The sequence below is a fragment of the Lepisma saccharinum genome, chromosome 17, assembly GCF_977018435.1.
Source record: "Lepisma saccharinum chromosome 17, izLepSacc3.1, whole genome shotgun sequence".
NCBI classification, from domain to species: domain Eukaryota; kingdom Metazoa; phylum Arthropoda; class Insecta; order Zygentoma; family Lepismatidae; genus Lepisma; species Lepisma saccharinum.
The window spans coordinates 9576193-9602562 of NC_139245.1; the positions used below are offsets into that span (position 1 = coordinate 9576193).

Consider the following 26370-nt stretch of genomic DNA (forward strand, 5'->3'; position numbering starts at 1 on the left):
TCTCTAAGTGGGGTTTCTTGCTCACCTGGTTTTGGGTTATCTTCTTCAATGTAAGATTGATTTCTCCTATTAGCAAGATGTGGTCTGAATTAATGTCAGCTCCTGGCAATGTCTTCGCATTTTTCAAACAATTTCGAAATCTTTCTTGTACCAGTATGTAATCTATCTGGTATATTTTACAATCTCTTGGACATATCCAGGTGTACCTCCTTCTCTTATGTTGCTGGAACAGTGTGTTTCCAACAATTAGGGAGTTTCTTTTACAGAAATTTACCAGGCTTTCCCCTCTCTCATTTCTCTCGCCTAATCCATATCTTCCTACTGTACTTCCATCCTGCCTTTCTCCTACTACAGCATTCCAATCACCCAATACGATAATGCACGAACCCTTTCTCTCTTTTTCCATCAATTCCTCTATCTTCTCATAGTTTTCTTCCACTTCTTCTTCTGACAACCCACTATGTGGCATATACACTTGAATTAACACTAAGTCTTTCTTCTTTCCTTGAAGTTTCACCATTATAATCCTGTCATCCACATAACGCACTGCTATAACTTTATGTTTCACACGTGGTCCTAGCACTATTCCCACACCACGGTTTCCTTGTTGATCACCTCCAGAATAAAACATCTTGAACTCATCACTCACTATTTCACCATTTTGTTCCCACCTCACTTCTGATATTCCCATAACATCTACTTTGTTTCTTCTCATTTCTGCCTTTAAGTTTTCTAGCTTTCCCGACTGTAACAGGGTTCTGACATTCCACGTTCCAATCCTTAATCTTACCTTCTGTTTGCTTCTCTTTTCCCCATCAGTGTCCTTTGTCATAACGTGTCCTTCCCAGACATCCCCCTCCCGGACATCCGAATGGGGGGCTAGTTTACGTCCGGAATATTTTGCCTTGGAATGACTCATCATGTTTGCAGTTTTTCTAGGGAAAAGATATATGCGGTAGCTTCCCGTTGCTTTCCGCACACCACTCTCTCTTTCGCATCTTGAAAGATCCCAGGGGGCCCCAACGAGGAGGTGAGGAGAGTGGATTTGACTAAATGAGCCCTCCGGACTTCACCGAAATTCACTGCACCAAACGTATGGTGTTTGGATATAGGTTGCATATCAGTTCCATCAGGGTTTTTGACTCAAGGTCGAGAAATCCCATTTAGCCTTTGCCCTCCATTGTTAATAATAATAATAATAATAATAATAATAATAATAATACTGCCCTAGCACAATTGGGTGGCGTTCTAGCATAATTCCACAGTTCGAACAGCACTTTTCGTAGCTGAGGGGTTAGCAACGCTGGTTGCAGGAGGTGAACGTCTCTTTCGTCGACGCCTGCACCCGAAAGGTTACTTCCCAAATGAGCTCATCGGCGTCTTTTGGAGCTGGTTGCCCCCCCCTGGCCGCACCTTCCACTGTTTCGGCGCAGCCATGAGGATATTCTGTTGTCGTGAAATGATTTCTTGTACTTCCATTATGCGGGATACACGTGCGTTCAGTCAGGGCCAAGATATAAACGACTTTCTTCTCGATGCTGGTACTGTTATGTGTTATGGGAACGCCTGCGCTGGTGACAAAGCCAATGTCATGCTTTCTTCACGCCCTCATCGCTCTATGGGTGACGCTCATTTATTTACTCGTGAAGGACAAGCTATCCTTAGATACAAAGAGTTCATACAGGGCAGTGTCTCGATAAAATACCTTCCTGGAGAATTAACCGAGCATCTAGGAGGAAGCAGTTGCCTTTACAATCTTAACCGCTGAACCAAAAGGACATACACATTCATGGCATCAACTGAAATGTCTGAAGTGGATTCGTGTCCCAAGATTACACAGTTACTAGATTGCAAGATGATTCGTTGGGATGCATGCTGTGTTTACTCTACAATAGGAATGTAGACGTTCCCAATCATTATTCAAAGGCAAGTTCCTTCTGTACATCGTCGGTGTGTACGACGGGCATACATGCCGACAATTATGCTATACACTAACAAGCTTACAACAGGCCATAATAGCAATATTATAATGCAATTATAATACAATGTCCAGTATCTTTCTACTCTTCCATGTTTTTTGACAACCTATTAGCCACGGGCAAACACAAGTCATTTACCCTATCTCGATAGACATGCATAGCTTTCAAAGCACATATGCAGCAAATGTTACGAAGTACTACAAAGTTACCAAATACGTATACCAAGGTCACGCACCATGTGTCATGGAAGTTTCATCCCCCCACCACAGATACTTCATTCCTTCTATGAAGTTCATCCATCGCTGTGAGTTGCCAACGAGTGGAATAATATGTGTAACATCACATTAATTAAAGCAAAGCGGGGGTCAATTCTGAGATTGGATATTATCTCATTTTTAACCAATCGTCGCTGAATCCTAAGTTTAATAAAATAACTGCAACGCGATAAAGAGTTGTGGGGGGAAACCCCCTGAAGGGGGTATGCGCTTATGTAATGTTGCCTTTAAACAATAAACCAAGACGTCATTCCCTCAGAATTTCGGTTCCCCAGTCTATTGTGTACTAATTTAATTTTTTGTTTGCTTTACAATTTACATTTTTCATATCGTTCACACTGGTATTTAAGATTACATTAATTTTGATTAATAGCTATAGGTACCCTGATTGTTTTTGGTTTCCAGACAAAAACAGAACGTTTGTTATTTTACTTATCTACTGACTTTTCTAGAACGCATGAAGAATTACGTGAAGGAACTATTAGATTGATTGATTGATTTGGTGTAAGTCCACTTTATGCACAGTAAGGCTAATCTGGACTGGACCTACAGTTTAAAGTGGGTTCCGAACCACTATGTGTCTCCACCGGGTATCGAACCGGGACCTCTTGACTATACGGCAACGACGCTACCACTGCACCATAGGGAGGCCTAGGAACTATTAGAAAGAATTAGATTAGATTAATTTCCATTTATGTGCGAGCCATAGGCTGTACGCACTACATAATAATATTTGAATCTTTCTACAGTGACTTCGTCGTGCCTTGCACTCCACGGTCACTCCATGGTCACATTACCAACCAACACTGCTATTGGACTGAGGATTTGTTGTTTCGATACCAAGAGTGGTATTTTAAGTGGGAGAGGAAGAACGTTTTATATACACTCCCCATATGTTTTGAAACAGTCTCGTGGAATCTTCCCCTACTGGATATTCTGAAATACCGTACTAGGCTAGAAAGCACACTCAGATTCCTCCAAGTGCAGAAAGAGCAATGCTAGATCAGAAGACCCCGACAAAACGACCACTTCAATGTGCACAAAAATTCTTATGGTGGGCCTGACAATGCTCTGAACACGAACAAAAGGAGTGAGATGATGTATTTTTGACCCTTACCTCGGGAGACAATAGACACCGCAGGAGGTACGTCGAGCTAACATAAATGGCATGAAACCACGCCGTGGTTTTGTTTGGCGCCTCGGTTTTTCTTGTTTCTTTTTTTCAACTTGACATCCCAGCTAATGTGAAGCCTTTGGGTCATAATCGTTCCTGGAGCCACCAGCAAGGTTCAGACGGGCAGACAGACCAACCTGTAGCATCCATACCCCGTCCAGTGATATTGGGGAAGACTATTAAGCCCACATCACACGGAACTGGATTTGCAGTAGGTATGCCCTAGTTGGCGTTGGACTGGCTACCAATTTGCTAGTTTTCGCCTCACACGATGCTTATGAGCGTACTTGTCGATAGACTTTTGTTCCCATACGAGGGAAGTTTTAATGGCGGCCGCGTGAGATGTAAACAATGTATCACTTCACATTTTTAAAAGCCGATAACTATTCAACCGAGAGGAATAACGTTTGGTATAAAACGTTATTAGGTACAAAACAATGGCGCTGCTTAAAGACATACTTTACAACGTTTATTGTACACGTATGGAAGAATATTTTAGTTGTTTCAAATGTAAACACCGTGCACTCAGCATAGATGGTGTAACTCAACGCTCCTTTCATGTTGTATACGTTATACATTGCTGGAGTAACACTCGGAAACCACAGACAAAAGCGCCCCTTTGCACACTCACAGATTATCTTCACATGGCGAAACTTTGCTCTGATTGGCTGTTCCACAGAATCCAGTCGAGGAAAGCAAGTAGCAATTAGAACATGTCCTATTCCTCCAAACCAGTCAAGCAGTCAGCCAGGCGGCATGATTGCTACCTAGAAAGTTAGTTCAGCGCCAACTAGGGCATTCCTACTAGAAATCTAGTTCCGTGTGATAGGGGCTTTAATTCCAACTTTCTGCACAAGGTATGTTAAATATTTTCCAGCATCATGACGAAACATCCAATAGAATGTCCATAGGAAGGGGGTGGGGAAATGATGAAGGTTATATGTCCGTATTGGTCCAGTTTCGGTATAATAAATTGACGGTTAAGTGAAAAGATAGTAAAAATGTAGTGCATTGTTAGTCGAATAGAAATCATAAGCTCACTTGCGAAATGGAAAAGATCAACTGTCACTGTGAAACAATTTGCGTTTTATCTGTCTCTTGCAGGATGTTTGGATCGTATTTATAATACCATTGAAGATTATTAATAACTGACATTTCCTGTTTTATATGGTGCAACGATGTGTGTATGTCCGTTTAGGGATACATCATTACCCGAAACATGACGAGTTGATGAGCAAATGGCAAAAGGGTCATCCTAGAGATATAGGAAATCATTTCACATGTGCCTTGCTGACACATCATTTTTATGTAAGTACACACAACGCATGCAAATCATGCGTGATGACCAGATATCTCTAATCATGTGTTCTTTATCACTGCTTGTTGGTTACAAAATATGGAATCGCATATACAATACCAGCAGTTAGTGAAACGATGAAGGAAAAATTCAATACGCCTTACTGTAGAATTTTTGGATGCATTTCAACAGTATAAAAGAACTTTTAACACGACTAGATACTTGTTTAAGAGATAACCTAATGCTCCACATACCTTTTTAATATTACAGATTCGTTGTGTATGTCAGGCCTCCATGGTGGCTTAGTGGTCAAACCGCTGCCTTGTAATCAAGGGGTTGCCGGGTTCGATACCCTGTGGTTCGGGTCCCACTAAACTGTAGGTCCAGTCCCAACAACTCAGTCGTCGTATATGTCGCACAATTACCGCCAAATCCTCAAATTTTCTTTGTGTGTGTGTGTGTGTGTGTTCTGTTCAGTAACAAGCAGAAAATGAGATACCCATTTATTTCTAACACGCACACATACACAGTATATACGTGGCTGAGAAGTTAATGGAGATGTAGAGAGAAGAAACACTATTATTTTGCCCATAAAAGCGTATACTACTCTGAAATTAAAGGAAGCTACAAAAGGCAATCATACCCAATATGTAGATATGAAAACCTGCTAATCAGTTTATAGCAGTGGCGTATATTGGGTTCAAGATCTCACTATGTCACGTGGTCCTAGGCTATGAATAGAAATAAATTTACCAACTCCTAAGAAATCAGGTTGCCAACTCACAAGAAATCAGGTTGCCAACTCACAAGAAATCAGGTTGCCAACTCACAAGAAATCAGGTTGCCAACTCACAAGAAATCAGGTTGCCAACTCACAAGAAATCAGGTTGCCAACTCCAGAATCAGCATCATCATCTCACTGATATGAATAATAATATTTACAATCTCTGATTGATTTTTCACCTGAATTTTATTCTCTAGACTTCAGGCATCGCAGATAGCCTAGCTAGCCTAGAATATACGCTCCTGGTTTATAGCATTAAGATATCGTGCTCTGGTGTGTACGATTGATACCGGAAACACCATAATAAATAATAACTTGAAATGGTGCAATCAGATCTAGTTCAGTTGGGAGGTTACAGCAGTAAGCGATTGATGAAGACACAGTGAAAACACAGTTGAACCTGAGTTATACGTATGCCAAACTAAAGAGAAAGTAATACGTATAACAGATAATTAATTACAAATCAGATTTAGATACCATGCCATATCATTATAAAAAAAAAACTGTAATTGTATCTATTTTGAGGAACGAGATATACGTAATACAGGTTAATTGTCATAAAGTGGTACATTAAGGATTCTTAAAGTTTGATACTTAAATACACTACAATTGTCACTTTATTAGCGAGCACTTTCATACTGAGATACTGCAGTAGACGCTTTAGTTTTATAGTTTTACTACCCAATTTTTAAAAATCGTCTATAATAACATTTCTTTTACTAATGACTGTGCAAAGTATGGTATGAGTAGGAACATTGAATTTTCGCGATGCGCGAAATCGCGAAATGTGAAAAAAAGATGCAATTTTCAACCTTCTGCACGTAACCCCAAATGATGAAATATGCATGAGTTTTATTCGCGAAGTAATGCGAAATGTGTGCTTTTCCACGAAATGGACGCTTTTTCGCGAAATATCATCAAATTAAGTAGAAAACACGCAAAAACCGGCAATCGAGGTTTAGCGCGCAAACTGTCGATTTGTAACGATTTGTTTGCCTAAAGTTTCCTACCACTTGCAGCTGAAGAACGTTTTATCTTCGATCACATCAGGCAGACGCTGCAAATTGGGATTCCCCATGCACATAATCTCAGTTCGAAAACTGAGCTGCATTCCTTTCTTCCCCCGAATGTCTACTCAACTTCCAGTTTCATTGAACTTGCTAGCTGTAGCAGCGATAAGATTAGTATGTTCCCGCACATCAAGGGAAACAATGGTGTAATTTGTGTTCATTCATGAATGAATTTTGTTTATCATCATGTGATTTTCAACATGTTTGTGTATGTGCAGTAGTGATTATTTTATTTGTTGGACAGCAAGGATATCCTTTAAAGGCATATAATGAATAAATCACTTGAGATATGCAATTTAGAAATGAAGTGATTTTGTGTTGATGTTTTCTTTTTGGTTGGATAGCTAATTACTTGTGTATATAAAAATGAAGTACTTTATCAATTAATAGCTCTTTTGTATGTTGTTTCCTCTCATAATGAAAAAGTGTATGCCATTTTTTTTCCAATGCTGTTATATACCGCTGATCTAACATTTTATTTACCGCTCTCCTCAGTTTTTATTTACCATAAATTTGTCTCCCTAGGTATGAGCAATGCCTAAATCTGCAGCTATTTCAGTTTAATTTGATGGTAGATTAGCATCCACTTCCTGTATAAATTTTACTTTCTGGTCAAGCGTGTAAATTTTCCTCTTTCTGTTCTCTATGGCCGACCAGTAGCAACTGAAAACCGTCACTTCTGTGACATTGGTGTAGCTTGGTTACGTATAAATAGGGTTTAGTTAACACGTTTTTAAATTATATTTTGCCGGGACCTACAATAATTTACGTATAAAACAAAATTACTTAGTTACGTATAAATCAGTCAACTGTATTTCCTACAGTCCTAAATAACCAATATGGCCGCTATTCAGTAAACGGAGACTAGAAGTGCGCGTCAATTCTCCTGCATATGGCCTTGAACGGCTGAACAGCACCAGCAAATCACAGACGTGCGGCGTTGCCTAGTTCAGAACCTGCTTCACCACGCTGTCTCTTTTCCGTGTGAGATATCGACATGGCACCGCTGCAGTGAGCTGCTATTGGCTATCGCCATATGCAGGAGATTTGACGCGCACTCTAGCCATGAATGATCCACATAATCGAAAACCTCAAGCTCCTGCAATAGCTAAGCTGGAGATGTTCCTAAAAAGTAAGGCGAGGCAGCATCTCTCGTCGTCTACCAGAATGACTCCATTCGATTGCAGGACACGTAGCGAGCAGCCGGACAGGTTCCACCGACACTCGCTGACCCCAAACCAGTTCTTCCAACACAGAACTCTCAAAGCAGAAGATTCAGCTCCACTAGAGACCCCGTACGACCGACTGACTATCACGTATTGTGAGCCTCGTTTCGCCAAAGCAGGAATGATTTAGCGGAGCTGCGGTAATGGGTGTCAATGGCATTCAGACCAATAGTAAATCAAGTAACAGAAGTGTGCAAAACGGAAGCTGCCTTTGGTGTCTGTGGAATCTGGCACTGACATTGCAATCAGCTGTCCGTGTGTTCCGTAAGTTTCGACAGTAGGCTCCTTGTACAGAATCCTCAAGTATACTAGGTCGAAGCACAGTGTTAGCAGCAAACGATAAATGCTGTGAACACGCTATGAAACGAAGCAACTATTTCGTGTACAACATAGGTAATTGAATGTATAGGGTGTTCCAATAAGAGCGACGGATTTAATATGCTTAAGAAAATACTGTATATTTACAAAATCACAAATTTTTTTACATCATTACAACGGGTAAATGTTCCGATTTAAGAATGCCAAGTTTGATTTTCGCATTATGTCTTGTGGTTGAGTTGGTAACACTGTTCTTACAAGTTCCTTTATCAGTGATTGTTGCAGCTTAGTTGACATGGAGAGTTAAACAAAGGAATAACGAGTTTTGATAGAGATAATCATTACAAGAATGGCGAGTGTTATGCAGAGAGTGTTAGGAAGCTTCGTGCAATCCGTGGACGTGAAAGTGCGCCTAGTGAGAGAGTACATTTCGCAAGTTGATCAAAAAAATTTGAGGAGTCGGGAAACATATGCCGGCTGTCATCTTTCATTCTTAAATCGGAACATTTACCCGTTGTAATGATGTAAAGAAAAATGTTATTTTGTAAATATACAGTATTTTCTTAAGCATATTAAATCCGTCGCTCTTATTGGGACATCCTTTACAATATTCAAACTGGGAACAGGGAAGAGTGGGATGATAATGTAGTTTCTTGCGTGTATAACTAAATGCGATCTAGAACTTTGGTAAATTCTCCTCTGTAAAGAAACGAAACATTTGGAAACCGTCAGGAAAGGGTTGGTAAGAATGGTAACATAGTAATGCAGTAATTAGTAACATTTTGCATTAACTAACATTAACTAAAACGCTGCAGCAAGGTCATAGGCAGTCCTTTGGAGCTGACTTCCCATAGAATAGAAGACATAATACACCCCTCTCCTATACAAAACTCCTGAACAGGCGGCTACATCTAAAGTTGTCGTCCTGATTTCATGCGCACCTTACTTCAAAGAAAGTTCCGAAAGATCAGTTTTCCCCCTAACAACAAAGTACAGGACATTGTCAACATACACATGGAAATGATCGCAGCAACCTATTTTCCAATTGAGGTTCAACTGCACTAATATTGGCACTATTATAGTGGAACAAAAATTCCGATCTTTGTTGGGCAAAGGGGCGGAGGGGGAAAGGGGCATTTTTCTTCAGAAATTTAGAAATTTTCTGGTCCCCCCTCCCTGCATCCATATTATAAACTCAATGTGCATAAATTTTATATAGTCCGATTCTATGTAGATTTTCAGCGAAAATTGCAGGCTCGACCAGGAGTCGAACCCGGGTCTCTGGCAATCCGTGCCATTGCTCTACCACTGCGCCAGCGAAAATGCAGGGGAAGCCAGGCCGGCTCGGTAGCTCAGTGGTAGAGCAATGGCACGGATTGCCAGAGACCCGGGTTCGAGTCCTGGTCGAGCCTGCATTTTTTGCTGAAAATGTACATAGTCATCTCCTGTGTGTGCCTAATTTAATCCGATTCTATGGTTTATTCCGCGTATAACGGTACTTGATTCGTCCATTTAGGGCAATTAGCTTCGGACCTACAGTCGTTTCAAGGTAACTGCGCATTACGCTGAATGGCTCAGTGGCGTACAAACATATCGTTTTGGGGATACAATTCGTGTTGTATTGTTCATATCATAATAGTGCAATTATTTTCTTCTTCCAGACATGCCAGCGATCATTTCCATGTGTATTTTGACAATGTCCTGTACTTTGTTGTTCAGGGCCGGAGGAGGGAAGGGGCATTTTTTTTTAGAAATTTTGGAATGTTCCGGTTCCTCCCCCCCCCCTGCATCCATATATATACAGTCAATGTGCATAAATTTTATATAGTCCGAATCTATGGTTCATTCCGCGTCTAGTTTAGTCCGTCTAGGGCAATTAGCCTCCGATCTACAGCCATCTAAATGAAACTCTGGATTTTGCTAAAAATTGGCCCGGTTTCAGCGTGCTTACCTGGCACAATGGGCTCGGTAAACAAAAGGAAGGCAAGATAGTTAGTTACTAAAACTAATTTATATTTTTAATACTTTGTTTTCCTGCTCACTTTTGTGACAACGACGCATTTCTAATAGCCAAGCCAAAAGTCTTTGCAAATGCAATGTTCCTCGTTGAGAGCTGGTGCCACGCTTTCCGTGTTAACGCAGGTGATATAACGTGTGCATAACATACGAAACACACACCACCTTAACGCTTATAAAGGAGTTTACTTTGTGAATATGTCCTCGGTAATGGGAAAGATGATTTTTTTATGTTCTGGTGAAACGGGGCTGAATTATGAAACAATGAGTTCTTTTTCTCACGCAGACACTGGAGTCATCCGGAAGAAGACACTCGACCCGCACGGCATGTCAGGAGCAGAAGAACCTTTTTTCGCATGCATGACGTCGCAAAACAATTGTCGCCCGGGTTTACGACGAACAACATCTTTTGGCGAGGAGGAGGGGGGAGCTTTTCCCTTCACTACTTTACCTGCTTTGTCTTCCGGAAGTTGCTTCCTCCGTACTCTCGGGAATCGGAAGGTCTTGATGAGGACGCTACTCAAGAGTCATCCCGTGCACCTTGGGTTTCGGCCATCCGGAGTAGATCGAACTTCCACAGTTTGGAAGTTTGGAACTTCTACAAATCTCGCCAGCAAAGTTCCAAGTTTGAGCTCCGTCCTGTTGGGGCATGGATGTCTTTGTGAGTGTACTTCATCGTTTTGCTTACGGATGCAGAAAATCGACGTACAATATTTTTGGAAGTACCATTCCAAGTCGCAATCCATTTTTTAAAAAAATATTTGTTTCTTTTCTGTCTGTTTACGCGATAAGAATGAATGATGATCAGATATATATAAAAAAAGATTCATACTCGGGTCTTTAAAAAGTAAGGCGAAAAATTTGCTAAATAATTTTATAAACTAAATTTAGATTGTGTATACACTGTATAATATTGTACTTTTACAACACTAGTCCACTATTTAAGAACTCAAAGATATAATTTATTTTGTTAATTTTACATTGTATTATACAATTGAGGCGTTACGGATACGAAGGGTGAACTCAACAAACGTACCTTGTAAAGGAAATGCGTTTCAAGTTGTCAGGCACAGTGCGAACTCCACAAAAACGTGGTAAGGGTAGATCGGAAAGTTTCCTGCGTGATTTCCAAAGTTTTTGGTTGAATTGGCCCCGTGCATCACAACTTGAAACGCATTTTCCTCTAAATGTACTCAATTGTTATACTATTATAAAAAGATAGTGCCCAATTGATTGATGTGTGTGTGTGTGTGTGTGCCTCGGTGGCGAGGTCTTGATCTGACTGACCACTTCAGTTAACCACCACTCAACCAACAAGGCATCTGATTACAAGTAATATAATAATGTTTTCGAAGCAGGAGCTGAATGAGATTATGCAACATCGCTGACTGGATGTCTCATTTCATCTACATGAGCACAGCAGCCTTCAGAGACAAAGTGCCAGAGCCTTGTTAGCTTGCAACATTATAATTATCGGGGTGTAATACCCTCGGCAGATAAATATAATTGATATTTATATATTAGAAAGCACGCTGTGTTACAGCAGAAAACTGTGCATACACTTTTACCCAAAGGCCATTGCGCCAAGAACATGTTACTTTCGAATCCCCTGTTGAAATCTCATAAGATGGAAATAAACTGACAAACGTTCGTTGATATATTTAATGGTCGAATGATAATTGTAATTGATTTTACAATCAAATTCAACCCAGATGCGTTTTGTGGGTTTTAAGAGCAAGCGAATGAGTGTTTTGTAACTACGTGGGTTACTAGTTTCGACCCACAACGAAAGACAACTACGTTCAAAAGTCATCATCCTATTTGAACTTACCTTTATTTTGACATCTTGTTGTTTATATCAGTAATGTTTTGTCAGTTAAATATAAGATACTCACGAAGTTTATTGTGTGCGAAGATGAATAAGTATACCCCAGAAGAACGTGGAAAAATTGTGACAATTTTGCGTGACACCTTTCCGGTGATTTGCGTTTTTCCGTTTTGGTGATTTGCCATGGCCGGCCAGGTCTCCCGATTCGAACGCTCCAGATTTTTTTCCTTTGGGGATATTTGAAGCCATTGATTCATGTGAATAAGCCAGAGACGTTACAGCAACTAAAGGACAATATTCAGCATGAAACTGAAAACATTTTCCCGCAGATTTCAAACACCATGGAAAACGCAATAAAAAGAGCCCAAATTTGCATCAATTCGAATGGTGGTCATTTATTGGATGTTATCTTTAAAAAAAAACAACAAGCTATAGGCTAAGAAAATCAGATAACCTTTGCGCCACCTTGTACTTCATTACCACCATAAGCATATTCTAAAATCGAGCAATTTCACGGGATTGCATGAAGTCGGTGATCATGAAATGAAAGATCATTGTGGAAACAAAATCATGTGCTTCGAATAGGGCTAAATGTGCATTCGATTGGAGCTCCGAGACCATTATACACAAAGCCTGTTATTATGCATGGTGAACAGGCAGCTATGGCCAACTGTAATAGTCTGTGCATAGCAACTAGTATGGACTTAGTTTATGTTTGTCTTGTGTATTAAAATGTTAATCCACTTCGGTTATATCTAATATGAAGTTCCACTCTTGACATGTGTATTTCTGTTAATGTCATGAAGATTAAGACATAACAAAGACTTAGTTCTGTATAAAATAAATAAGCACAGAAAAGGGTATTTAATTATTGTCCCAGAGAGTCTACCAACCTTAACTTTCATGTAAATTAAAAATTGTTTCCGTAGTGAAATTTCTAGAGAAAAGCTGGTGGACGTAAACCTCATTGGCAAATTCTCGAATAAAAAAAGAAAGTTATTGTGCCTAATTCTTGGGCACTATTATGTTCGATACCCTTCAAAAGTAAACGAGGTCTGTAACTCTATAAAGCAATGGGGTTTCAAGTACTATAGGGTTGAAAGCTGCAGTGTTCAAAGAATGCCATTGGTCAATTTGACGCAGGTATGTTCGAAATTGCCATTCCTTACGCCAGAATTGAGTTTAGCCAGAGAGACAGGTGTCTTTCACAAAGCTTTTCCTTCACACTTAGGGTTTACAGTTATAGATTTAAAGGGTAAAGGCACACATCTTAAAATGCTTCCTAGGGGCTACGGTTTTGGTAAAAGTGTTGGGCTATTTACAAACCCTTTACAAGTAAAATGCAGCTTGTAACAGCCGTGTCAATAGAGATTTCTTGAGTCAGCTTGGTCGTTTCTGCCACTAGCCTCAAGCAGAGATTGTGCAAGTTGATGGTGGGATCGTAAATGAACAGGAGAAACTCTTCGAACATTGCGTTTGCAGTAAAAATCTTCTTTTATGGCATCTTTCTGGGCTGAAACGACCCTTACCTGAAGCCACGTGAGGATCTACGGGCTGCTTCTTCGCTCAGTGTTGCCACAATTCGAGGGCACAACTTCCCTTGGCAAAGGCGAAAATTTCCCTTTTCCGACACTTTTTTTCCCTTTTCCGACACTTTTTTCCCTTCATTTAAGAAATGTAATAATAATAATAATAATAATAAGTTGTAGTAATAGTAGTGGTGGTGGTGGTAGTAGTATGTGAAAAAATTATAATCGATTAATGACACGGGCCAGATGGTTCAAACATGAATGTACAATTGTTAATTTCATTCATCCTTATCATTGCTCTTAACAGAAGGTGGAGAAAAGTTACGCATTATCTATCGGTTAATCGGGACTAGACCTACAGTTTAAAGTGGGATCCGAACTGCTAGGTGCCCCAACCGGGTATCGAACCCGAGACCCTTTGATTACAAGGCGACGACGCTACCACAGCGCCATCGGGGAGACCGAAATAGAGAGATAGGCTTATATTGAAAGAAATATAAATAAGAAGGAGATGGATACGAAATTTGAACCTAAGATAATCTGTGCTGACTCGCGAGGTCTTCAAATTTCCCTAAATGTCGGTATTTTCATGGAATTTCCCTTTATGTGGCAACGCTGTCTTCGCTCCGAGGAAACAACAATCACAGGAAGGAAGAAGGGAAAAGGCTAAGCGTGGCAACGCCGCAGCGTCAGGTCTCTGCCCTTGAGGAGACGGACCGCACCCACCGTGCAACAAACCCCTTCTGCTGGTCACGTGAGCCGCTTACCTGGACATGTGGCGCGACTCCGCTGCACATCCTGCGTCAGGGAAGGAACATAAAACTGCCGGTCCGAAAATCCTCCTTCGCCCGCTTGATTTCAGGGAACGAACATCCCTTCCCTCCTCCATGCCCGGTGCACGCGAGACAAGGAGGAAGTGGGATATCGGGCAACGCATGGATGCAAGCTTACGACATGGAAAAGTATTTTTTTTCCACTTTCAAGTCAAGTTCGTTCACTCCAGAAGGAACCTTCCTGCTGCCAGAACAATGTCATTAAAAAGAGGCGACACCACACCAAATACAGTTTCACGTCGCAACGCAATTTCATTTGACAATTCTCCTGTAAGACATGAACCCAGTGGCGTGGCGTGATTTTTTCAAAAGTGTTACCGGCCATCAGACGTTATTATCTCCACCCTAACCCCCCCAAAAGAAAAAAACATGCCTGTGATCTGGATTTTTGTTCTCTTTTTATTTGCAATCCGCTCAATGATATATTTAGCCACAATCACTCTTAGAGAGAACTATCACTCGTGAGAGAGTTACCGCGAAAATCCAGTGAATAGTAGTCGAGCCTTGTCAACCATCTCTGTTTCTTTGCAAGAGGTGGAAAGGGGAAGCGAAGAAGAACCACACACTGGGGCCAGTTTGACGTTTCTGCGGTGAGCAGACGACAGAATTCCCCTCCTCCAGCGGTGGAAGGGAAGTCCAGATGTACGTTCTACTGTTGCCAACTTAGTTTCTTGGAGGAAGGTTTGTCCAAATCACGAATCGCATGAAGTACTTATCTTTTCGTCTATTACTAAACGGTCTTAGTTGTAGTTAAATCCAGCTTTGGCTTTGCAGTCTAGCTCTTGTTGCTTCAGAGAAATAGTATCCCCGTTTTAGGCGGGATTTAGCTCTTTTCTGGAAATCCAATGTGACAACACTTGCTGATCCGGTATGCCGCAGCGGCAAAAGGGCCCCTAAACAGGCATATGAATAACCCTCTAGCACACTTGCTTCCAAGTCTTTTCCTGCTGTTCCCTTCCATTGCTGGAAGCCCTTTCCTCTTGTTGCCTCTTGAGGGTAGCGGAACGGCCTGTCTCTTCGCTTTGTCGGCTGCAGAAAAAATGTCCTCTGCAATATACACTCAACTGCAACGTTGTCTGTTAACGTATTTAACAATGTTATTTTATTGAGAAGAAACTTTTTAATTCCTTTACATTTTGCTGTTACCTGCGGTAACACCGGTTACATGCACGCCACGCCTCTGCATGAACCACTTCCCAAGAATGCCGGTCCCCGTGGCGGAGTGGATAGCACATCGCGCTACGACGCCAGGGGTTCCGGGTTCGAACCCCAGTCTGGGCATGGGTGTTTGTGAGTGTCCGTTCATCTGGCATCCTCGAACGGACATAGAGACTGACACAATTGATGTAATTCCACTTCCTAAAGAATCTAAGTAAGACAATTTCTACACCCAGCTCGTTCTGGTTTCCAGAATTAACACTAATCGGCTTCGGTTTCCAAGCTCTAAATTGAAAACATAACACGCCGTCGCACATACAAGCTGACCAAATGACAAACGAAGTTAATAACGCTGTTTTGGTCCCCAGAATAGCGAGATCAATGTAAGACTAACAATACTTATATCATCTTTATATATTGTTTACTATATATCATATCATATTATGTTATTTTATGTATTGTAAAATAGAACCAAAACTAAAAGTTAAAATATACAAAACAGTAATATTGCCTGTAGTATTATATGGGTGAGAAACTTGCTCCCTTACATTGAAAGAGGAACATAAATTGAGAGTATTTGAAAATAAGATCCTTAGGAAAATATTTGGATCTAAGACAGGTGAGTGGAGAACGTTACATAATTTAGAACTACATAATTTGTATTCATGTCCAGGTATTATTAGAATGATTAAATCAAGAAGACTTAGGTGGGCAGGCCATGTGGCACGAATGGGAGAGGAAAGAAGAGTTTACAGGATTCTTGTTGGGAAACCTGATGGTAAGAGACCTGTAGGAAGACGAAGATGGAGGGATAACGTTGAGATGGACCTAAAGGAAATTGGTAGGGATGGAAAAGAGTATATAGTTTTTGCTCAGGATAGGGACAGATGGGAGTCCTGTGTTGCTGCAGCCATGAACCTTCGGGTTTAAGAAGACTAGAGTTAGTTAAAATAGAACCAATAAATAAGACATGTAAAGGCGGGAGAACAGTAAAAAATTCACGCAACCGACGTCCTGGTATATTTTAAGGAACCATGACATACGGTATGCGCGAGGAGGCGGGCTTACTTCGGGGGTTCTCCCCTTTATTTATTTTTGTCCATTCATCATGTCATCACTCATCCCCATCTTCGCATATTAGCCAAAAGTGGCACAAAAAGCTAAGTAATATAAAGCAATCAATCATTTTTCCCAAGAATGAGGAGTTCAGGAAATAAACGGCTCATCACACCTTTTTTCATTTATAGAACTTCAGAGAGAGGCGGTCGTTATGAAAACACCAAGAAACGGCACTTTCTGTTCTCACGACGATAAAAAATCGAAGGCATATTCGAAAAAAAATGTTAGCATAGATTAACGCAGAATTGAATAAGCTAAATTTTGATATAACTCGTTTTTATATAGGTGTACTGGTTAATTTATAATCAGAGTTCAAACTCTGGTATCCATAATTTTTAATCCGAATCACTCCATGCTCATGTTCAGCGAGAATACAAAACCAATACGGTATGGAAATAATGAAATGCCTTACCTAAAGCGAATGAATAAGTAAAACTTTTGGGTTGTTCCGGAACATATGGCCATTTTGCACTATTCAAAGTGTATGATAAAAAAAGTTCCTTATCTAAAATCCCGACCTAAAAGTTAATAAGGGGGTGCAAAAAGTCCCTTGATTTTTAAAATTTTGTGTTTGTTTATTCTAATTGGCTTTTTTTGCCGTTTTTGGCTAATCGCAAAGATGACGATGAGTGCTGATATGATGAAATTGATGAAGGGACAGTCAGAAATAACACCCCCATGCCTAGACCGGGATTCGAACTCGGCACCCCTGGCGTAGTAGCGCTTTGTACTAACGTAGCTACGTAGATGTGCAATAAGGCTCTTGAGAAAGATTAGAAGTGTAAGGTTGAAAAGGGACCCGCACAGGTCACACACCCAAATTTAAAAGTAAGGATTAGGGATGGATGATATCGGAAATTGGATATCGCGATATATCTTCAAGAAAATATCGTCGACGATACGATACGCTGCTATTTTTTCCGTATCGTGATATCGGCGATATATCGTCTTCACGATATATATATCGCCAAATATCGTGATGATATATCATCGCTGACACGATATCGCAAAATATCATGACGGTATATCGTCTAGTTGATATCGCCTGGAGACGATATATCGCCCAACACTAGTAAGGAGAACTTAAAGAATTTCTTCAGAGATAGTGTAAACGGTCTGTGCTTCTCTAAGAGCTAAAGACATTTAAAACACTACATCTCCCAACACGGATAAGGAGTCGGCAAGATGAAAAGTTCTTAAAAAAAACTCAAGCTACATATCTAAGCATTACCTTGCGGCATCTGGCAGTCCGTACAGACGTCTTGCATACTGAACGCGCGGCAGACTCGCAATCCGTGGTCATCCAAAAATCGACATCCCTTCACCGTCAAGGATGAGAATGGAAAGTGCCCGACGTGTGGGTGGATGCAGCATCCCAGAGGGTTTACAGCCTGACCCAGGAAACGTAAAATAATGAAACGAGATACTTGACCTCAGCAAATGAACCCGGCTTTTCCTAGAGGCAGATGAAGTGCATTCCCTTACGCCAAGCGACCTTGTGTTGTTGTGATTGACCCCAAATGGCAGCCAGTTGGGAAGGAGTCGAGGTTGACGGACCGTCGCTGTTAAATTCACATTAATCTATACGAGGAGAGGAGCGGTAATCGGTAAAGACACATCGGCAGAGCATTGACGTCACACGAGAATTTCGTTTGAGTGGTCATGCCTCCTCGTCTCTACTAACTTTCCTATTCATCTGCTTCTCAGTTTTCTTATATTCATGTTTCTGTATTTCTCCCTCTTCTTCCTATCCTCCTTTCCCCATACCTACCTTTCCTTTATCCGTTCCTCTGTTTCTTCCTTTACGGATTTCTCTTTGTTTTCATTCTCTTTTTTCTTCGTTTTCTACTTCTCTCTATCACTCTTCTTTTTACTACTTTTACATTTCCTCTCGCCCTTTCTTTCCATGTTTCTCTATTTCTCTGTCATTTTTGACTACTTGCCCCTATCTCTTTCCTTCTCTGTTTATCTCATTCTATATTCTTATTAACATGTTTCTCTGTGTAAACCTTTCCTTCCTCGTTTTCTCTCCTACTTTCAATCATTCGCCCACTACTTTTTAATGCTCTTCTATTTGCTGTTTTCTTTCTTTCCTGTTTCTGTATTTCCCTCTTTCTTCTCTTCCCTTCTGTTCAAGGACGTAGCTAGGATGATCAGTTTGGGAGGCCCAAAACTAAAGATTTTTTCTATCAAACCATTAAAAACTAACAAACTATTAATATACCATATAGGCCTACATATATGTACAGTATGTGTATGTGCTTTATGTATATATATATATATATATACATATATATATACATATATATATATATATATATATATATATATATATATATATATATATATATATATATATATATATACCGTGCGTCCATTTCGATCTGCAGCCGAGAGATCGGGAGAAGCGTGGCGGGCGGCGCTGGCGGAGATGCCGACATTTGCGGCCTGTAATGCTCGCTTATTTTTACGGACATATCCAGACATTTATATAAATATTGCAAAACGAGCACTAACCTGGGTTATAATTCATCATCTGTAATTCATCCAAGTTCTGCAATTATATACACAAAAAAATACGCTTTAGAAGTGACGATAAGAGTCACAGATAATAAAACATTTTAATCATAGTTTTGACCAGCAACGTCCTGCTTAAGTTTATATCCTTGAGAGTTTTGTGTCGATGGGGATGGTTTGGAGGTTTCGAATGTGCAACACTGTATCAAGATTACGCTGCCGACGAAACCATTAAAAGTCAATGGTTTTCGTGAGCTTCCTCGATGAACTCGATGAAATTGGGGCAGCGTTAGAAAGTTATCCAAACAAACCTCTACGCCGTGTTTCACAGGAGATGGTAGTGTCAAAATCATCAGCACATACAGCCACTAAGCTACTAAAATTAAAACCATACTCTTATAACACAGGTTAGTGCTCGTTTTGCAATATTTATATAAATGTCTGCATATGTCCATAAAAATAAGCGGGCATTTCAGGCCGCAAATGTCGGCATCTCCGCCAGCGCCGCCCGCCACGCTTCTCCCGATCTCTCGGCTGCAGATCGAAATGGACGCACGGTATATACATACATACATACAGTATGTAACATTCTTATTCGTACACACGGATTTTCAAAGAAAATGCTTTAATATCTGAAGGGAAATACACTCTTTTGAAATTGTTTCTTTGCAATTGAATAACTAATATCATTAGGAACCTAAAATCTTACCCAAATTCTGTATAACCAATGACAATAATAAACTAAATGAAACTGAAAGAGAAACATGCCATTTTTTGTACAACTTTTCTATTCCTACACTTAATAATATAAAAGAAAAAACTATATTCAGAGCAAATTGACTGACAGTTCTAATACTTTGATGCATATCCTTTGTCTTTAATTACTGCTTGACACCTGTTCTTCATAGAATTAACCAGTTTTCGACATGTTTCAGAGCTTAGTTTATTCCACTCGGCTTGCACATCAGTTTTCAACTCTTGTTTGAACTTGACGCCTGCTTTATGGACTCGCCTCTTCAAAATTGCCCATAAATGCTCAATGGGATTTAAGTCTGGACTTTGAGCTGGTGTTTGTAGTACAATGGAAACGTTCCATATTAGCCAATTCATGTTAACTCGCGCCTTATGCTTACTGTCATTGTCTTGTTGGCATCTGTAGATAGGTGGCACGTCCATTTTTAGGGCACTCTGCTTTACATTGTTCTTCAATATGTCCAAATAGACACATGCACCCATGATACCATCAATAAACTGGATGGTACCAACACCTTTGGACGACATACAGCCCCAAATCATTAATGACCCACCACCGTGTTTAACTGTTGGAACTGTGTTAATGTGATCCTTGTCTTTATTTGATTTTCTCCAGACCCTATTTATCCCATCTGACTCGTATATATTAATCTTGGACTCGTGTGACCATATGACACTATCCCAAAATTCCTGGTTCTTGCGGATGTGCTCTTTCGCGAATGAAAGTCTATTCCTGCGATTCACCTTATTTACATACGACCTCTTTCGTGGTATTCTGCCATGATATCCATGCTTCCACAAGGCACGTCGGACAGTTTGATCGGACATCATCTTGCCAGCAACATTTTCTACTATAACACTTAGTCGGGGTTTTTCTCGCACTCTTTTTAAAATAAAGCGTTCATCACGTTTATTCAACCGTCTCTCTTTTGGTTTTCTCAGCACATTCTGTGTTGAACCTTCCTCTCTAAATTTGTTTACTATGTATTGAACTGTGGAGTGTGATTTATTGACTGTTTATCCAATTTTTCTTAACGAATAATCTCTAAGGGCCAAATTTATGATGACATCCTTCAGATCGGAACTAAGTTCCTTCACCTTGCCCATTTCGAACACGCTGATAGATATACGATAAGCCTACAACAATACCTATGCCAGCATTCCGCTTGACGGAGAGCGCGCCTGCATGTTCAAACTTGTTACGAAGTTGCAAACTGCACGAAATCGCCCGAATAGCGGTGGCGCTGTATGCGAGGAAGATTGAAACTCTTGCCTGTACGAATAACAATGTTGCATTAAACAGCGTGTTTTTCTCTTTTCACACAAATTATATGCTCTGTTTATACATTTTGAACATACATTTTTATTGACATTTGTTGGTAAAACCTTCATTAACATTAATTTCCAGGTACATATGAAAATGATTATATTTACTAGTAGATATGACATTTTTCCCTCGGAAATTCTATGTGTACGAATAACAATGTTACATACTGTATCTTGTTGGAAGAGAACATTATATTCTCCTGTAGCCCCCTAAAATTTACGAATATAGACTCGCGAAATCCACGGCCATTATTCGGGAATCTAAATGCACAAAGAACGCATTAACTTAATGGCATCTAGACAGTCTTTAAAAATCCATGTATTTTCTCTTATGTCAGATTTGAGATACCAAGAACAATGTCATTAGTCCTTACTCCTTAGATTTGTAAATTTGCTCGAAGAAAATTGAGAAGTAGAGAAAACCCTCTTCCGTAGGTTTAGATATAAAATGGTGTTGTAATCAGGTGTACAAGTATGACAACGGTACAAAAATGAAATGTTTGTGTAATGAGTTCAAGATAGGCATCCCATGTATATTGTTTATACCAGAATCGAATCCGGCGCCCTTTAGTGCGACACCGTTAATCACTATCCCATGGGACATGCCCGAGTCTTTTGTGGCGTCGTACTGTACACATTAGAGAATGATGACTATATATGTATATGAAATTTTATTCACACATCTAATTTCTTAAAAGTAATCTTCTTTGTGCGTGCGGAACTGATTATATTATGGCAATAGAAATAACAAAATTCCCGCGCTCTAAAACTATTGCGCTCTCGTCTTTGGTAAGACAGGTTCAAGGTTTGATGCCTGGAAGAAACTCCAAAATTTCTGTGATGGCCCAACATAGTGAGGACAATTGGGAAGCTACTTGAAATCAATATCTAAGCGAATGCAACTCTCAAAACTAGATGGATATTTGTGATGAATGTAAAATTTTCAGCAAATGTAGAACAGTTTGCCGGGGCCACATGAACATTTCGGGGGGCCAGTGCCCCCCCGTGCCCCTCCCTAACGACGTCCCTGCTTCTGTTTGTCTCTTTCTTTCTCCCCTGATTGTTTTTATATATAAGGTATGCCCAAATGAAAAGGAGACTACGGTTATATCTAAAGAATATCATATTACAGAATATTTGCATTACATAATATATGAAGTACAGTTTATGTGTAACATGATACCTACACATAATTTTCATTGATATTGATGCACTGATTCCAGCACGTACGAAGGAGTGGATGGCTTCAGTGTAGAAACTCCTGGGTGGTTTACGGATCCAGTTTTCACGGTGTTCTGCACGTCCTTGTCACAGGTGAACCGTTGACCTTTCAGTGCTTGTTTTAAAGGGGCGAAGATATGGGAGTCACATGGGATAATGTCGGGGCTGTACGGAGGATGTGTGAGGACTTCCCACTGAAATGTTCTCAGCAGGTCGAGGGTCCTCTTGCCTAGCGTTGTCCTGGAGCAACACTATCCTCTTCGAGAGCTTACCTCTGCGCTTGTTTTTGATGGAATGTTTAAGCCTCAACAACGTCTTGCAGTACAGTTCAGAGTTCACTGTTTCACCACGTTCCAGCCAGTTTACCTGGCTGATCTCTGCGCTGATCTGGAGGAATCCATAATGCACCCGTCTACGTAAAACAACTCTCGCCAACTGAGGAATCGGCCATTCGCTACACCTGCAAACTGGGACAGACACCGCACCATCTCTCGGCAAACATATTTACCTTCAATGCTACAATGCCGCTACAGCAAAGGTCTCCTTTTCCAGAGGCGAAGATATATAGTACAAGCAATGCAAGCACTGCTTGCATAATTCGAATATCATTTAATGTACTTAATGTTCTAACCGTATTTAGTTTCCATCGCACTCGATTTCGCGAAAAAATGCGGCCGCAAACTCCCCAGCAGCTCTGTAGCAAGCACCAGCCTCAATGCTTGCAGCCGTTCTGCGGGAAAATAAGGCCTCCCAAGGAGTCACATGGCGAAGTGTGAAATTCTGGTGGAACCCGTCCACAAAGCTTCTACAAAAAGCTGTGCTTTCCGAGCTTGCGTGATTCCCGAAAATAGCCGAGTTCAACCGAAAGAAGAAGGATTCATCTATGGGTACGTTGCCAGCAAAAACTAGTAACGAATATTTGTCTTCATGAACACGTAAACAAGATCGCAAATATAATAATAATTGTTAGTCATAAAATAACTAAAAGAAGTTATTATCACTGTTCTAAATTCCATATATATCATATTATATTACAAATTATTTTAGATTTCGCGAATGTAAAACGCGTAAAAAAAGTTGACATTGGGAGTTGGGGCAGTGGAATTTCTGCACCCCCGTGAAGAGTTTTCTCAGGGAGGGAGGGAAGATTGGACGGACCTTGGTTCTGCACCCTGCTTCCTGGTCGGTCCAGCTCAAATTACGCCAGAAGTGTTGACCGCTACCAGTGTTTGCAACTGCCAAATTATTTACGCAGTAATTCAAGTGAGCTCTTTCACAAATTTTACAATCAATAAATTGACTGCTTTTGAATAAAACTTGGGGTGAAAATAAAGCTATCTGAGAAAGAACTATCTACTGATATTTGTACATGGCATAGAAGTAAATCGTATACATTCTGCATATTATGAGCACAAGAATATGTTTTAATGATCGATTGATTGATTTGTTGTTTTAAGTCCACTTTATGCACAGTAAGGCTAATCGGGACTGGACCTACAGTTCAAAATGGGATCTGAAACACTTGTGCCTCCACCGGGTATCGAACCCGGAACCCCTTGATTACAAGGCGACGATACTACCACTGCGCCATCGGGGAGGCCCGAATATGTTTTAAGTTCTATTATTATGACGCAAGTGGTGTTCCCAGGGTCATTTTACGGTCCCCATTTTGTCATCTTTTCCTTCCTTTGACGTTTTTTCTTAGATATACTGGGCCAAAAGGGGGTTATGTCTACCATCCACCCCCCCCCCTTTCGCCCCGGGCACGCCATTGAATGACACTTTATTACTTAAATATTAATGTACATACTCGTTCTGCTGAAATGATTCTGATTCCTCCGCGTAATTTTTATCTCCAAACTGATATATCTTTTGTGACGGATAAAAAAAATTAAGGAAATAGGTTGGTATCACTTTCTGTTGTTTCAGAGATTTTCAAAGTGATCTTGTGTGGATGCTTGCAGTTGTGGAAAGCGCGTGGGATAGTGTGAGTGTTTGTTGCTTCGTGTTTTGTGCTGTGAATTTATCGGAATGAACGCGTATTTAGGAACGGTTGATGTGAAGTGCGGGTGTATTATTGAGCAATTGAAAATTGCTTCGTTTAGCTCGAGAGAGATACCAACACCGCATTTACCGGACTTAAAAACAAGTTAGCCCAAGGGGCTTTGTGCGACATTTCCAAAGGGTGGCATCCAATGGACCAAGAGTTTGAAATTTATTGTGGTGAGTACATCGTCTATGCATGTGTTTCTTTGCTTATATTTTTGTTTTGTTACTTTTTAGTAGTGTTAAGTACTCAATGCGTTTAGTGCCCAAAAATACTAAATACATCATCACTAAAAAACCCAGTAAAAAAAAAAAAAAACACAAAAAACAAAAAAAATAAAAAAAAAAAAACAAACAAAACAAAAAACAAAAATGAATTTTTTATTGTTTGTGTTTAACTTTTTATTTAGTGTTTTAAGTTACTCCAATGCGGTTTTTAGGGTGCCCAAAAATACTAAATTACATCATGCAGCGTAAATAATATCATATGAATAACGTTACCTGGATTTTTTTTAAAAAGTAAATGTGACGTTTGCGGATCATATGGTTTATTTTTAGTACAGTCACTTTATTACGATATTTTGACAAATCCAGCGACTGGGTAAATGAGGCAATAAACCTTGAATCTTTCCCCTCGGCATGTCGTTGTACTACATGTTTTGTTGTACTGAAACATTGCTTGCCTCCTTCGTAAGACTACGCTTCGCTACTGTCCTTTTCATTTGGGCATACAATATATTTCTTTCTTCACATGTTTCTCTGTCTTTCTCTCTCTTCTAGAGCATGTTTCTATCTACTTTTCGTATCTCGATTTGTCCTCTCTGCATTCGTCCAACCATTCTTCCGAACCCTTCGACAAGAACAATCAGCATTAATGGTACACTCAACGGCGAAGGAAATACTACGCAAATTGTACATTACTATTTCCGTTCTTTATGTTTTTATGGAATGGAATTGTCCTGGAGCAGAGGTTATCATACGCTTATTCCTCTCGCTTCAAGTCTTGAGCTTCACATGGCGGAAAACAAAGCCGATGGACAGTTTGGGCGATTAGGAAGGACAATTGAGGGGTGCAACTTTTTACCCCCGCACTCTGAGCTCTTAATAAAGTGGTGATGGCTTCTCAGACAATTCGTCCTGCACCAGAAGGTTTAAGTAATTCAACTTGGTATCGTAACGGAAACTTCAGTACGGGTTCGACTCTCCCGTTCACTCCAACGACCTATATGGTACATTGCAATTCAAACGTCATTGTGCTCGCTGGATGGTTAGCAAAAAACAGCTATGCGGACTGCGGAAAACAATCAAGTCGAAATGCAAACGCCATAAAGAGAAAGACTAGTTTGACTCGTAACGGGCACCGTATGCTAACCTAACTGTCCCATACGGGTTGCCACGCTTAACGAACATGCGATCGATATGCAACGGAGCAATGGATTTCTGTTTATATACCTGGTCATCTGAAGTGTATACATCCTTAACAGGAAACACTGTATGCAAACCATGTTCACTAATTGTTTACATGAACAGTTTGTAAGCGAAGTTTCCTGGTGTGAAGGACAAGGTCTTGTGTTTTTGGTGCCACGATAACTTCCGCTAAAGCACAAACATAACTGCCTTAATCCAGTGACGTAACCAGATATTAAAGAGAGGCTGCCGAGTTTACCCTCAAATAAATCATCTCTTCCGTGGATGGTTCACTCCCCAAAATAATTGTAACAATTTCTAACTCAAATATTTCTCACATGTCCACTTCTTAACGAAGTGAGCAAATTTTCGTGGTATTGCCGACCTCCATGGGTCCCAGGTTCGAATCCTGGCCTGGCCGTGAGTGTTTTTTGGTGTTCCTTCATCAATTTATGCTAACGTCGTCGCCGTGAAGGGGAGGCACATAGTGGTTC

At 40.3% G+C, this 26370-nt stretch overlaps 1 protein-coding gene and 1 non-coding gene across 2 annotated transcripts in view; one reads left to right on the plus strand and one right to left on the minus strand.

Moving 5' to 3' along the window:
• LOC146001516 (uncharacterized) overlaps positions 1-26370 on the minus strand; it is a 179375-nt gene that overhangs the window by 107855 nt on the left and 45150 nt on the right. The window lies entirely within an intron of this gene.
• On the plus strand, positions 9465-9535 carry TRNAS-GGA (transfer RNA serine (anticodon GGA)). The gene has a single exon. It is a non-coding gene; the product is annotated as a tRNA-Ser (tRNA).